This window comes from Tauraco erythrolophus, chromosome 6, assembly GCF_009769465.1.
Source record: "Tauraco erythrolophus isolate bTauEry1 chromosome 6, bTauEry1.pri, whole genome shotgun sequence".
Lineage (NCBI taxonomy): Eukaryota > Metazoa > Chordata > Aves > Musophagiformes > Musophagidae > Tauraco > Tauraco erythrolophus.
This window is the reverse complement of record NC_141470.1, coordinates 8,598,765-8,613,104: the sequence shown is the minus strand read 5'-3', so window position 1 is coordinate 8,613,104 and position 14,340 is coordinate 8,598,765.

Here is a 14,340-nt window from a genome sequence, read left to right as displayed (position 1 = left end):
TGCACAGAGGCAGCACAAGCCTCTGCAGCCTGAAGAGGTTGTATGTAGCTATTTCCTGAAAATCCCATTCCCTCAGTGATCTCTTTTTTAGTAGTGCAAATTAGTAGTAAGTGCAAATTAACTAAGCCTGAATTGGTGTTTTGTAGTTTACCAGGCAATCACTTTGATACTCTCTGTTGGGGAAAAATGTATCTTCTCTTTAGATAAAAAAATTCTTTAATATGAAAAATAACTGGAATAGAATTTGATTAACACTACTTATTCAAAAAGTTGCAAAAATAAATAACATCACTTATCTTGTTAGCATTTGAGATTAAAAGCTGAAATAGGCCTTTAAATGTATTATGTTGGAACAAGAACATAATAACAAAATGTCATTTTGCAAAAAAATATCGATAAATGGAATCTGAGATTTAAAATTGAAAACAACTGGTTGTTTTACCTTCCTACTTATATCAGTTACCTTTTCTGGATGTATTTTCATGTTCATTTAGTTACACTCTAACTTAAAAATCATTTTAGAAAAAATGCTGTAGAAAAACCTGCACAATATTTTCATCAAAATCAAAAAAATTTTTCTTACAAGCTCTTAATGAAAAAAGAAGTCTTACTCTGACTTCTAACACGTTAGAACTAATTCTCCACTCAAGTCCCGAGAGCAAAGCAGAGGGGCACTTGAGTTGCCTTCACATGGCACTTAGATTATTGTATTTTAATCCATCCATTGTGTGGAGTTTAAATAAGGTAAAATTTAGCAATTGTCTAGTGTGGGAAGGCAAAACATAAAACAAACTAAAAAGCTGCCCCTCTGTGTGTGAATTCTCATCTGGTTGTGCAAGTGGGAGTAAAAAAGGGCATGACCTTGCCCACCTGTGTTTTTGAAGAAGGGTAATGAAGCTCGTGTGAGAACGTTCAGTGTAGATCAGCAGCATACTGACTTCCTAGAGACTTCCTAACTCTCCATTTACCTTCATAGAATCATAGAATGGCATAGGCTGGAAGAGACCTTAGAGATCATCTAATCCAACCTCCCTGTCATGGGCAGGGACGCCTCTCAACTAGATCAGGCTACTCAAGGCTCCGTCCAACCTGGCCTTGAACACCTCCAGGGAGGGGGCATCCACAACTTCTCTGGGCAATTTATTCCAAAGTCATACCACCCTCGTACTGAAGAATTTCTTCCTAAGATCTAATCTAAATCTGTTCTCCTTCAACTTAAACCCATTTCCCCTTGTCCTATCAGTGGACACTCTTGTAAAAAGTCCCTCCCCAGCTTTCCTGTAGGTTCCCTTCAGGTATTGGAAGGCAGCTATTAGGTCCCCCCGAAGTCTTCTCTTTTCAAGGCTGAACAATCCCAGCTCCCGCAACCTGTCCTCTTAGCAGAGGAGCTCCAGCCCCTGGATCATCTTTGTGGCCCTCCTCTGAACATGCTCCAACAAATCTATGTCTCTCTTATGGTGAGGATACCAGAACTGAACGCAGTATTCGAGGTGGGGTCTCACAAGAGCAGAGTCGAGGGGGAGAATCACCTCTCTTGACCTGCTGACCACACTTCTCTTGATACATCCCAGGATGCGGCTGGCCTTCTGGGCCACATGAGCGCACTGCCGGCTCATGTTGAGCTTCTCGTCTATAAACACCCCCAAATCCTTCTCTTCAGGGCTACTCTCAACCCACTCTGTGCCCAGTTTGTATTTGTGCCTAGGATTGGCCCGACTCAGGTGAAGGACCTTGCATTTTGACTTGTTGAAGCTCATGCAGTTTGCACTGGCCCAATTCTCAAGCCTATCAAGGTCCCTCTGTATGGCATCTCTTCCCTCAAGTGAGTCCACGGCACCACACAGCTTGGTGTCATCGGCAAACTTACTGAGAGTGCACTCAATGCCATCATCCATGTCACTGACAAAGATGTTGAACAGCACTGGACCCAGAACAGACCCCTGACGGACACCGCTTGACACTGGTCTCCATGTAGACATCGCACCATTGACCACAACTCTTTGAGTGCGACCATCCAGCCAGTTCTTTATCCACTGAGTGGTCCATCTGTCAAATCCATGTCTCTCCATTTTAGAGACAAGGATGTCATGTGGGACAGTGTCAAACGCCTTGCACAAGTCCAGGAAAATGACATCTGTTGCTTTACCCACATCAACCAGCACTGTAGCTTTGCCGTAGAAGGCCACTAAATTAGTCAGGCACGACTTGCCCCTAGTGAAGCCATGTTGGCTGTCACCAACCACTTGGTTATTTTTTATGTCCCTTAGTACAGCTACCAGGAGAATCTGTTCCATGATTTTACCTGGCACAGAGGTAAGGCTAACTGGTCTGTTGTTTCCCGGGTTGTCCTTGGTCCCTTTTTTAAAGATGGGGGTTGTGTTCGCCCTTTTCCAATCTGTAGGAACCTCACCAGACTGCCAGGACCTCTCAAATATGATGGCTAGTGGCCTAGCAACTTCAGTCGCCAGTTCCTTCAGGACCCGTGGATGTATCTCATCAGGTCCCATGAACTTGTGCACCTTCAGGTTCTCTAGGTGCTCCCGGACCTGATCTCCTACCCTGGGTGGTTCTTCACTCTCCCAGACCCAGCCAACATCCTCTGTGATTTGGGTGGTGTTGTTCGAGTGGTCACCAGTGAAGACTGAGGCAAAAAAGTTGTTGAAAATTTCAGCCTTCTCCATGTCCTCAGCAACCAGGTCACCCGTATCCTTCTGGACAGGCCTCACATTCTCTCTTGTTTTCCTTTTTTCTCTCACATACCTATTAAATCCTTTTCTGTTATTTCTAATATCGCTGGCCAGATTTGACTCTGTCAGGGCCTTAGCTTTTCTAACCTGGTCTCCGAGTACATGAGCAACTTCCTTGTAATCATCCCAGGTTACCAGTCCCTGTTTCCATGCTTTGTGTATTCTCCTTTTGTATTTGATTTTAGCCAGGAGTTCTTTGTTTATCCATATAGGTCTCCTGGTGGTTTTGCCTGATTTCTTCCTTTTAGGGATGCAATGCCTTTGAACTTGGAGGAGATGATCCTTGAAAGTCAACCAGCAATCTTGGGCTCCCAGTCCTTCCAGGGCTTTATCCCATGGCACACTACCAAGGAGGTTCCTGAAGCGGCGAAAGTCAGGAAAAAGTCAGGCGAAAGTCAGGCGAAAGTCACCTTTACCATTAACTTTTGTTTACCAGAAGCTGCTAATCACAACGAACATACAAGTGGTGTTAGAAGGGCACAGACTCTTCAATTTCTAGATGCATGCCATGTGCTTTTTGCATAACTGGCTTGCTGTAAGCCTTGTGGGATTGATGTGGTTTTCTGCCAGTCCAGGCACAGTTTCTTGCAGTAGGGCTATCTAATGTTCCAGCTCTGTCATCTTTTGCTGTCAAGTTCCTATGTGTATGGCTCCAGCAGGGACTGCCAGAGTGACACACCTCACCTTCCCCAAAGGCCAGCGCGCATGGAATAGAAGTCAGAAGATTATGGTGTTTCACTAAATTTTCACTAAACATTACTTTTTCCTTCCGTTCTTCCTTACGATCTGCATTTAGGAATCATCTAGGTACACCTTTTCATATATTTCAGTGAGTTTTCTTCCAGCAGAGAGCATATCTGAGGCTTTGAGCAACCTGGTGTAGTGGAGGATGTTCCTGCCCATGGCAGAGGGGTTGGAACTAGATGATCTTTGAGGTCCCTTCCAACCCTAACCATTCTATGATTCTATATACCCCACTATATGCTCTCTGTGCTTGCAGTTGTGGAGGATGGGACTGTGCCTGAAAATAGCCAGCAGGCAGTTACTGCCCAATGTAGGAAATTTTTTAGGACTGTGTATATCCATTTTCACTCAATCTTTACTGTTTATTCTCTGACTTTTCAGGCGAATTCACGTGGGGCGGAATAGTTACGTTGCTATAGATTATTTAACTGTTATTACAGTTTTTGCAACCATTTTGTGTTTTTCTTTGCTCCTTTTGGGGGCTGAACAAAACAAATGCTGTGAGCGGACGCACTTGTATGTCATGAGTAGATGAAAGCCCAGCAGTAGCAGTGTCAGCATTCTCGTGCTGTGGAAGTTAGGGAGAAGATGCCTGGGAGTGTTGTGCGTCCACGCTGAGAGAGCTTTGTAATTAATTACAGAAATTTCTGTAATTTGCAAAGCTGGCTCCCTAGTCCCTGCAGTTACTACAGTGATAACGTGGTAGGGTGGCAAAGCTCAGCTCTGCTCATAGCAGCTACCTCTGGGCTGATCTCCTCCTTGTACACAAGTGCTGTTTCAGTTGCTGTGATGGGAGCTTCCGTGTAAAACAAGCTGTCGTGTTATTTTTGCTGTGCTATTTCAGGTCCTTATGTGAAAAACCTCTTTCATTTTGCTCTCATTAAAACAACTGATAAATCTGGCCAAGTGAAAGCCAAAGCGCCTTTGTTTTGCACTAGAGCTGGAGCTGGTGATGAAACCAGGTGGAGGTGTTTGGAATAGTTAAAGCAGACCAGTTCTGTTAAGGCAAGTAGACAAATAGTTTAAATGGCAAGCACCCCTCTTTGCAAATATATTGTCTCGTGTGTTGCAACTGTAGATACAACTTTAAATCAGTCAATTTTAATTTATTTTTTTTAAGTCTGGGTAGCTTGGTGGTATCATTAGCTGGAATTAACATTAGAAAGTGTTTTATTCAATGATGCTTTAGAATCACAGCATTAAATGGTTGTCTGCTGTATCAGGCGTTTGCATGCCACTTCTGCTTTTTAACTCTGAACTTTCTAATTAAAATTAAATTGCTTTTTCTGTTTGCTTGGAATTGTTTTAGATGGACTTTCTGTGTCAAACAGTGGGCCAGGATTTTAAATTTCATCTAATTCCTTCTTTCTTCATTCATGTCAACCCTGAAATTGCAGATGGTTCTATGATTCTATGATGCAAGAATGCAGTTGCACACAGGAGATGGGCTGAGTCTGGGAAACCTGGTTTAGAAGTTTATTGACTATTTTTATTTATTGCCTGTTTTTTAAATTGACACTATGGTGTCTCCGCCCATGGCAGAGAGGTTGGAACTAGTTGATCTTTAAGGTCCCTTCCAACACAAACCATTCTATGATTTTAAAGCACTGAGGGTTAAATTATACCTTTATATTTGCTTTAGGATTTGGGATTACTCCCTTTGATGCACAAGGTAAGGGGCAGTAAGTTTTAAGAGTTTTGGCTTTTACTGAACCAGATTTTTCAGTTGTTTTAATAAGAGAGTTAAACATATAAATAAAGTGGCAGGGAGAATATTCATGATCCCCAGAATGAACGCTTTCCTGTTCTCTCTAATATAGAGTGCTTAAACCTTTGGCATGAGCAAGGTCCCAGTTTTGTGTTCAGGTTCCATGTTCTCTCCTTGGCAGTAGCTATTGAGCTTACCTGCTTAAGCTGGTAGGCAGGGCAGGAAAGGAAAACGCGACGGTCATGGCTGCTTGAGGGAGATGAGAGGGAGGGAATGGGGCAAAGCAACTGCTTTCAGAAAAAAACGCCCTTTCTCCTTTTCTCTCTCTCTTGCAGGAGTAGCAGAGGGCTAGACTAAACCCCTGTGTTCCCAAGATCATCCCTTTGCGTTTTTGAGCCTTGTCTGTCTTGGAGCCAAGGAATATGAAATATTTTGGCAGTCAGTGCTGTGCCCTTGGCATGTATATTTGTGAAAACTAAGGTTACTGTTCTGATAGCTTCTCCCAGTGCTTTTGGCAGAGAATTAAGTTAATGAGTGAATTTTGCGGGTGACAATATGAATATTGTAAAAACTCGTTGGCTTCCCAGTGTCGTGGTTTAGGCCCAGCAGCTAAGCACCACGCAGCTGCTTGCTCGTTCCTCCTACCCAGTGGGGTGGAGAGGAGAAAATATAACAAAAGGCTTGTGGGTCAAGACAAGGACAGGGAGGGATCACTCATCAATTATGGTCATGGGCAAAATGGACTTGACTTGGGGGAAAAAAATCAATTTAATTTGGTACCAATCAAATCAGAGCAGGATTGCATGAACTGCTCCAGTGTGGGTCCCTCCCACAGGGTGCACTCCTTCAGGGACAGACTGCTCCAGCGCAGGCTTCCCATAGAGTCGCAGTGTTCAGGCACAGCCACCTGCTCTGGTGTGGGGTCCTCCACAGGCTGCAGACCTTCACTGACGGCTCCACTGTTGGTCTCCATGGGCTGCAGGGGAACAGCCCGCCATCTCACCATGGGTTGCAGGGGAGTCTCCTCCCCTCCTTCTTCACTGACCTTGGTTCTGCATAGTTGTTTCTCTCACATCCCATTCCTCTCAAGTCTCAGTTTAGTCCGGGGCTGCGAGGAACTGCTCCCCAGCTGGGGCAAGGTCCGTACCCCCCCCCCTCTCTGGGGCAGATCCTGCATGGGGCAGGTTTTTTTCCCTTGTTAAGTGGAGACAATGATGGGCTTGGCCTTGGCCTTGGCCTTGGCCAGAGGTGGGTCTGACTTGGATCTGGGGCAGCTTCCAGCAGCTTCTCACAGGGGCCACCCCTGTAGCCCCACCACACAAACCCAACATACCGTGGTATGTCTTGGTCTGTAATTTAAAACTGCACACACTCGAAATTCAAACTCATTTATCAGGTATATGAGAAGCCTTTTCCCCCTCCTTCTCATTAGCCCTTGGTTGTAAGGGATAATAATTGCATTGAAAAAACAGGTAGGCTTCCCAGAGTAAAGAGTTAGAAGAGGACAGTGCTCCAAAGAGCACACAGCCGTAAACAGACCTGGCAGACAAAGGATGAACGGGAAACGGGACGTTACTTTTTCAGTGTTGAGTAGTAAGTCTGTCACCAAGTCAAATGGGAGCCAAGGTGTCTGACTCTCTCTTCCCTCACCTGCTGGCTGAACCCTGCTGCTGAGTCATTGGAAACCAGAACTGGCCAGAGCAAAGCAGGGTCCCTTCCTCACTGACAGCGCGAGGGTCTTCTCAAAATCGTGCGCTGCAGAACAATCTGTGGGCAGCGAGTCGGGGTTGTGTGCATGCCAAAGTGAGCAGAGCATGCTTCCGTTCCGAGTGGTACCCTAAGAAGTGGCGAGTCCCTCCCCTCTCCACCACAGATTAAGGGAAAAATGGCTTTTCTGGTACGCACGGAGACAAGTAACTCTACAAAGGATAAATTGAAATAGTGACTTGCACAGCATGCCATCAGGTGGAGGAATTAACTGCTGCAGTAAGTCAGAAAGCCACAGACAGTAGCTGGATCTTTAAAAGGCCTGAATATTCTCCTAGTCATGAAATCACTGATTATACACTTTAAAGGGTTTAGTCCTCCTGCCATTACATAAATTGTTACTCCTGTGAGGCATCTTCTCTCAACCCCAACTCCCTCCCCGTATTCGAACATTTTTTCCAGCACGTTGGTACTTCTGGTGTTTTCTGTGTGTTACCTGGCTAAGCCAAAAAAAAAAAAAAAAGAGAGAGAGAAGGATCCGTGTTTGTGTGGCTATCCTTGTGCTTTTTAATCTTGCTTGGGTACACACTTCAGGGGATGTACGTCTCTCCTTTGACAGTGACTGTGTGGTCTCTGTGTTTGTGTGATATCTGAGTCAAACCACTGCTCAACTTTCATTTCCAAGCTGTTTTCTTTGTAAGTGAAAGGTTTTTTTTTTGCTGTCATTCAAGTGCTGTTGGTGTTCAGGCACCATTGCTGCTTAAAGATTCTACAGGCCCCATTTTGCCACTGACTTGCATGTCTGGCAGCCCGTTTTTTTTCCTAGGTTTTTTGTCATTGTTTATAATTAAAACAGAATTTAGCAGTGCAGCTGCAGCTTGTTTGCAGCTCTTTTAATGAATCTCAAACGAAAACATAATCCTGCTTCATCTCCTGCAGTTGTGTTGACTCAGTGAGAATGGGAGGAATCAAAAGTAATAATGCCTTTCCTCTGTCCTGCAGAAAATTTAAAACCATTATTTGGAAGGGCAGAGTAGATGGTGGTTCTGAATGATGAAAAGGAGAGCACTTCTGAGGACAGAGCTATGCTGTGAAGTTGTATAGCTCAGCCAATTTTTATTGATAATGCTACTTTTGTAATAATACCCTTTTGCTTTTTAAGGTATTTCCACTGGCAACATCAAATAACTCACCTGGGGCTTTTCTAGAAGTAAACGGTTGCATCTGAAAGAATTTACTTCTGATTTGAGAGCAAACCCAAAATAATGAAAGCTTTGCGTAGTGAGAAGCATTCTACAGTGCAGATGTCAGGCACTTAAATTTGGGCAGTTTCTTCATGATGATGATGAGATGTTATCCAGACTGACTGCAGCTGCTAACAAAGCAGGAGGATAATGGCATGACTTACTGCACACAAAAATGTTTTTGAATTTCCGATAGTATTGGAGTGGTCTGGAAATGCAGCACTGAAAGTGAGCAGCATGTGGTAAGCCCTCCAAGATCTCTAATGGCATCTCTCCATCCAGCGCTTTTCTTTCACTGTAAAACTTTGCTTCCTGTCAGACAGAAAAACTTGTGATTCTCAGCTGAAAGGCAGGATTTTGTAAGTAGTGCCTGGAATGTGCGTCACCCTGAGGAAGGGTGTTTGGTTTAGTTTCAAATTATCAGTGTCCTGATAAATGTCTCATCCTTTTGCCATTACTACTGGAATAGAATACTTCCAGTTGGAAGAGACCTACGATGACCACCTAGAACAACTGCCTGACCACTATTGAAAATGTGCATCAGAAGTTATTTAGGAAAGTGAAACTGAGGTTAATTATTTGCACAAAATTAAAGATCCCCACAGTGGTGTGTTGAATCGCCTTTAAAAGTACCCCTGGTACTACATAATGGGCTGTCCTCTTACATGGTCTATCTCTAAATGTAAATAAGATGCTAATAGATCTGTCTTCAGGATCTTGCTCTGAGGAGTGGTAACGCTTTGGAGAATAAATCCCTTATATTTCCAGTATTTGGAACTGGCTGGTAAAATGTGCATTCATAATAGTGGGTGTTCTCCACTTAATTTGGACTATTCCAGCTCTTTTCTGTTAATGTTAAATTAAAATGGTCTGGGTAAATGTAGAAACCGCCCATTCCTGTGGGTTCTTGTGAAGGGCTATGCTCTGCAGGAATTCAGGACAGCATCAGGAATTTAAATATGAGCTACTGATATTCTTATAGGTAAAAAATAAACCCAGAGTACACTGCAGGAATATATCACTGAATTGAGTTTTTGCACATGTAGGAGTTAACATGTTGGTTATCCCTGTGTGAATTACACCAAATGCTACGATTGTTGTAATCCCCTGTTAATAAAGGGATTGACTTGCAGTACAAAATGACTTGCATAATTCTGCATGCTGCATTATCCCTTCCGAGGGTTTTGAAGCCTTGTGTGTTTTCTAGCCCTCAGTACCTCCTTACTTTATTTACCTCCGTACTGATGGGCCTGTACACAACGTGGGTTGGGGAAACACAAGGCTGAGCCTCAGCTAAACCTCCAGCCAAATACATCCAAATGGAAACTTTGCATTTTGAGATCTGACAACATCATGGAAAGTTTTTGTGAGTATATCGGTTTTGCAACTACTCTCTTGGGTCCGCATATTAAGTAGTGTAACGGGAAAGGCAGTGCCCACGTGCCACCGGTGTCAAAGTGGTGTCCCCTAGCACAGAGCAGGGCAGAGTCTCCACCGGCCTGTGCTGAGGTCCCCAGTGTAGGCGTGCTGGAAGAACCTCAGGCAGCTGCTTGGTGTTTTGCTTCATCGGGTTTTTACCTCAGCACTAAATCAAATATTCTAGTTTTGATTCATCTCTAGGTTTGCATGTGTACACGCAGACTCTAAGCAACTTATTCCCTTAATTTTTTGGCAACGTCCAAGTTTCACCCTTGTGGGTGTAATGCCCGTCTGACCATTGTTTGATATCTGAGCCTGTCTAGAGTCTAGAAAGGGAAATTCAAGTTCATATTTCTGTTTGTAGAGAAGCTGCTGTGCCTCTGATTCCTGGCGGAGGGGTTTCAGCGTGCCAGCCCATAGGGGAATGGTGATACCGCGCAGAGAGGAGCAGATCTGGCTGCAGGAGAAAACTTGGGTTGGACGGAAGGGAACAGAGAAAGAAGACAAAAGAAATATCTGTTCTGGGAAGATATTATTTCCTCAGGCCATGTACAATACAACCCCCCGGCCCCTTTCCACAAGAAGGGTCCCAAACAGGACCCTCATTTGCTGCTGACTTTAACTGGTGACCATCTGTCTTACTCTTGGGTCCAGTGGAACGCCTTAACAGTACGAAAAGCTAAAAATCTCAGCTTTCCTGGTTTGCCCTGCCCTAAGTTGTGCTAGATGTGAAGTGAAGCAGCTGAAATACAAGAGGAAGGTCATCCATCTGCCTAGATGTGCCCCCCTTCCCTGTTAGGTAGAAATGATTTTTCAGAAAATCTAGTATTGGATACATACCCAGCTTATGCATTTTAGTTAGCCTAATTTTTAAGCAAAAGCTATCTTGGATGAATGCTTTTAAAAATGATATAATGGAAAGTAGAAGAGATCAAATGCCATATGTTCTGCTCGTCCTGCTACTGTAACCAACTGTTGAGCTGTCTATCTCTTTACCTGTGGTGTTTCCCATCAGCATTATGAGAGTAGTGTGAATCCTGCTGTGAACCTCTTTCTAATTGCTGGCATTTCAAGGCAGGAGAAGTGTGAGCTTTTGTCCTTCAGAGAGGTAAGCCTGTCACCCCTGGGTCTAGACAAGTGGGGCAGAATGTGGCTGGGAGGACACATGGGCTGCTTCGAAATGAACGGAATTATTACTCATTTCTCATTTCTCCTGCTAGCGTGGGGACATTTGTCTTTAACACCAGCGTGTGTGCGTGTATATATATATTTTTTTTTAGTGGGGAAAATGTTTATCTTCTGTGGACTGTTTAGGATTTCTCAGTCATACAGAAGTACTTAAGATTAAGACCTTAATATTTAATAAGCTCTGTATTGTTAGAGAGCAAGCAAGCCTGCCAATGTGTGATTGGACTGGCAGCTCAGTGGATTAATGGAAACATACAGCTGGATTTAAAAGCCCTGAATGATAATCTTTAAATATGCTTTGGCATTGTGGTTGTTCAGTTTCCCTGGGGAATCATCATATTCTCTGCTTCAAAAATTGCACTGGAGACATAACTGAAACTACAGCACGACCTTGCCTGCTGGCAAATCTACTTTCATTTTTGTGTCTTAAATTTCTTTTGTGTACACCTCTACACCCAAAGTGTCATTCCTTGTGGGTTTTCACTTATTATGTTGTTGCCACAGGAACAATTTTACCCAGACCTAAAAACCAAAAGTTGCAGAGCTGAGCAACTTTCCTACCTGAACAGACATCTTGCTTAGGCTTTCAAATAAGCAAATGTTGCTATTTGGAAATTCTGAAATGAAAATTATGTTGAGGCTTGTGATATGTGCTCTCAATAAGGTAGCCAGAGGAAATTTTCAATTGAGAAAGACTGACTTGGTTGGCTGCCTGACTCGAGTATTTTTTTTTTAACCTCCTGTCTGATATTCTGTGGTGCTTCTGGTTCGTGTAACCCATTTCAATAGTACTTCATTCTCTGATAGACACCTGAGTAGTCCCACTGCAATGATAGTGTGGACACAATGTGATGCATTCTGGGATGTCTTCAGACAAATTGAAAGGCTTGAGAATATTTTCATTGTAGGAGATTGCTTTTTCATATTTATATAAGAATTTACCATTCTGAAAGGTGTCTGGACATAGAGTTCATCATAGAATCATAGAACGGTTTGGGTTGGAAGGGACCTCAAAGATCATCTAGTTCCAACCCCCCCCCGCCACAGGCAGGGACACCCTCCACTACACCAGGTTGCCCAAAGCCTCATCCAACTTGGCCTTGAAGACTTCCAGGGATGGGGCATCCACACCTCCTCTGGGCAACCTGTTCCAGTGCCTCACCACTCTCAAAGTAAAAAATTTCTTCCTTTTATCTAATCTAAATCTCCCCTCTTTCAGGTTAAAGCCATTGCCCCTTGTCCTGTCACTACATGCCCTTGTGAAAAGTCCCTCTCCAGCTTTCCTGTAGGCCCCCTTTAGGTACTGGAAGGCTGCTATAAGATCACCCCGGAGCCTCCTCTTCTCCATGCTGAACAACCCCAACTCTCTCAGCCTGTCTTCATAGGAGAGGGGCTCCAGCCCTTGGATCATCTTCGTGGCCCTCCTTTGGACCCTCTCCAACACCTCCATGTCCTTCTTTGGAGTTGCTTTACTTGTGTAAACATTTCTGGGGATTATCTGAATTTCAGTTTAATTTACTACTTCATGCTGTAACGCCCTTGGGGAATCTTTACTTTTCAGTAAGAGCTCACTAAATTAAAATGAAAATTAAATAAGCTTGCATCATCAGCACTGAGAATGACAGTGTTGTCCCAAAGTTCTGTTTATACTTCACCAGAGCTGCTTGTGCAAATAAGGCACAAGGGCACTCCGTTGTTCGGGACTAGATCTGGTTGTGCAGCTGAACACCCTTACGTTTTGTGTAATTGCACTGATGGTCAGAAAGCTTTTTAACTTGCCGAACGCTGTGCTCCATGTGACCAGTAACACATCAGCTTTTTTTTTCTTCTTTTAAATGTCATGGATCTCAGCAGCTTTCAGTTGCATTTAAGTCACATATAAATTCACCCCCACTGCTCCCTGGATTGATCTCCTGTGAGGCTGGAAGTACTGAAGGCTGAGGGATATAAGTGAAATCAGTGTCTGTACCCCTTGTAACTATTTTCGTCATCTGAGTATTCCAGTGTCCTTCAGTAGCTCTATGAACCTGCAGCACCCCGGAGGGAAGTAGATGGGTTTGCAGTCTGAAGAGGACAGGAAAGCAGGTGGACCAGGATGAAAGCAAGATCAAGGCCAAAAAAAAAGGTAAACAAAATTGCACTGAACATATGCGTACCTTCAACCTTGAATAGGCTAGACGCAGTTGGTGACTTCCCCTCTTCTCCTGGTGAACAGCATCAGCTGCAGTGCCTCTGCCAGGCAGGTACCTGTATGACTGCTGGGGATGGTAAGATGAAGATTATCCAAGGGATGGACTGATTGCCCCTGGCTACAGTAGGGCATCACAGCTTTGGTCATACAGGTCTGAATCACAGCGTGCTACAGAGAAGGACTGCTTTAGTCCTAGAGCTGAGAGTGCCACCATCTACATGAGACTCAGATCCCCAAATCTGCTAACTCATGGGGACTAGGAGGGACAGTTTATAGAGAGACTTTATACGTGCTGCAGCCCTCATTCAGCGCTGGGAGTGTCTTTCTAAAAGAATACTGTCTGTTGTGAATGAGCTGACTATGTTTTTCATGAGATACTGCTCTATTGTTGTACCTTACAACAGGGAAAAACAGTCTGCTCAGGTGCCAAGAATTGTCTCCCAGGTCTCTTGTCCATTCCCAACCTTCTCCCATATTTTTCATCTATGTTTTTTCATACCCATCAGTTGTGGTTTCCCTTTTCTTCCTCACCTTTCCTGGTGCCGAAGTCTGGATAAACTGGAGTCCTGTGTCATCAATAGCAAAGATTGCTTACATTGGAATGCTCTAGTTCTGAGATGAACATATGTACATAGATTGTTGCGTGTGCATTAACTCGTTTCCATCAGGAACAAGAGTGTGTGATTTGCAGGAAGCTCTTAATTGTGCCAGTTTTTCTTAAACCAATAAGCACTTATTTTAAAAGACCTTTTGACAATGAGGATTCTATCGTGTCAGGGTAACCAGCAGTGGTGCACAGTTAGGAATAAGACAGGGTTTAATAGGGAAGAACTCTAATGCACAGACTTCACAGGAAGGAGATTTAAAACTTCAATTTTTATTAGCACCAAATATCAAGCAAGTTCCATGACAACAAGCTGTACTTTCAAGCTGGTGAGTTATTTTGTTAAGGGAAAGTGAGTTGATAATTATATGACACATCAATTCAGTCTATGTTCTCTCTTGTGTTTGCATTTGCAAATCCATAATTCCTTCAGTTATGCACAGGTCTGAGTTACAATTTCTGTTCTTCCCCCAAAAGTAGTATTTTCAACCATGAAGTTTCAAGGCATCTCAGTTCTTGGGAGACCAAGTAGCGTAACTTAGCTGCTCACCCGGAGAACAGTCAAAGTACCTCTGGCTTCTAGGGGAAAATATTCCTGTTTCTCTTTCTAACCTACTTGTGTGTCCAGTTCCTGCAGCTGAGCTCATAGCGTGAAGAACTTTCCCAAATAGTTTCACTCGTAGCTCCATGCAGCCTCCCTAATTCAACTAATTCCAATGTGACTTTCAAGTGAAATTAATACAGGTGCAAAGACAGTGGCTGCTGGTGGGGAGGGCGGAGGGCTGTGT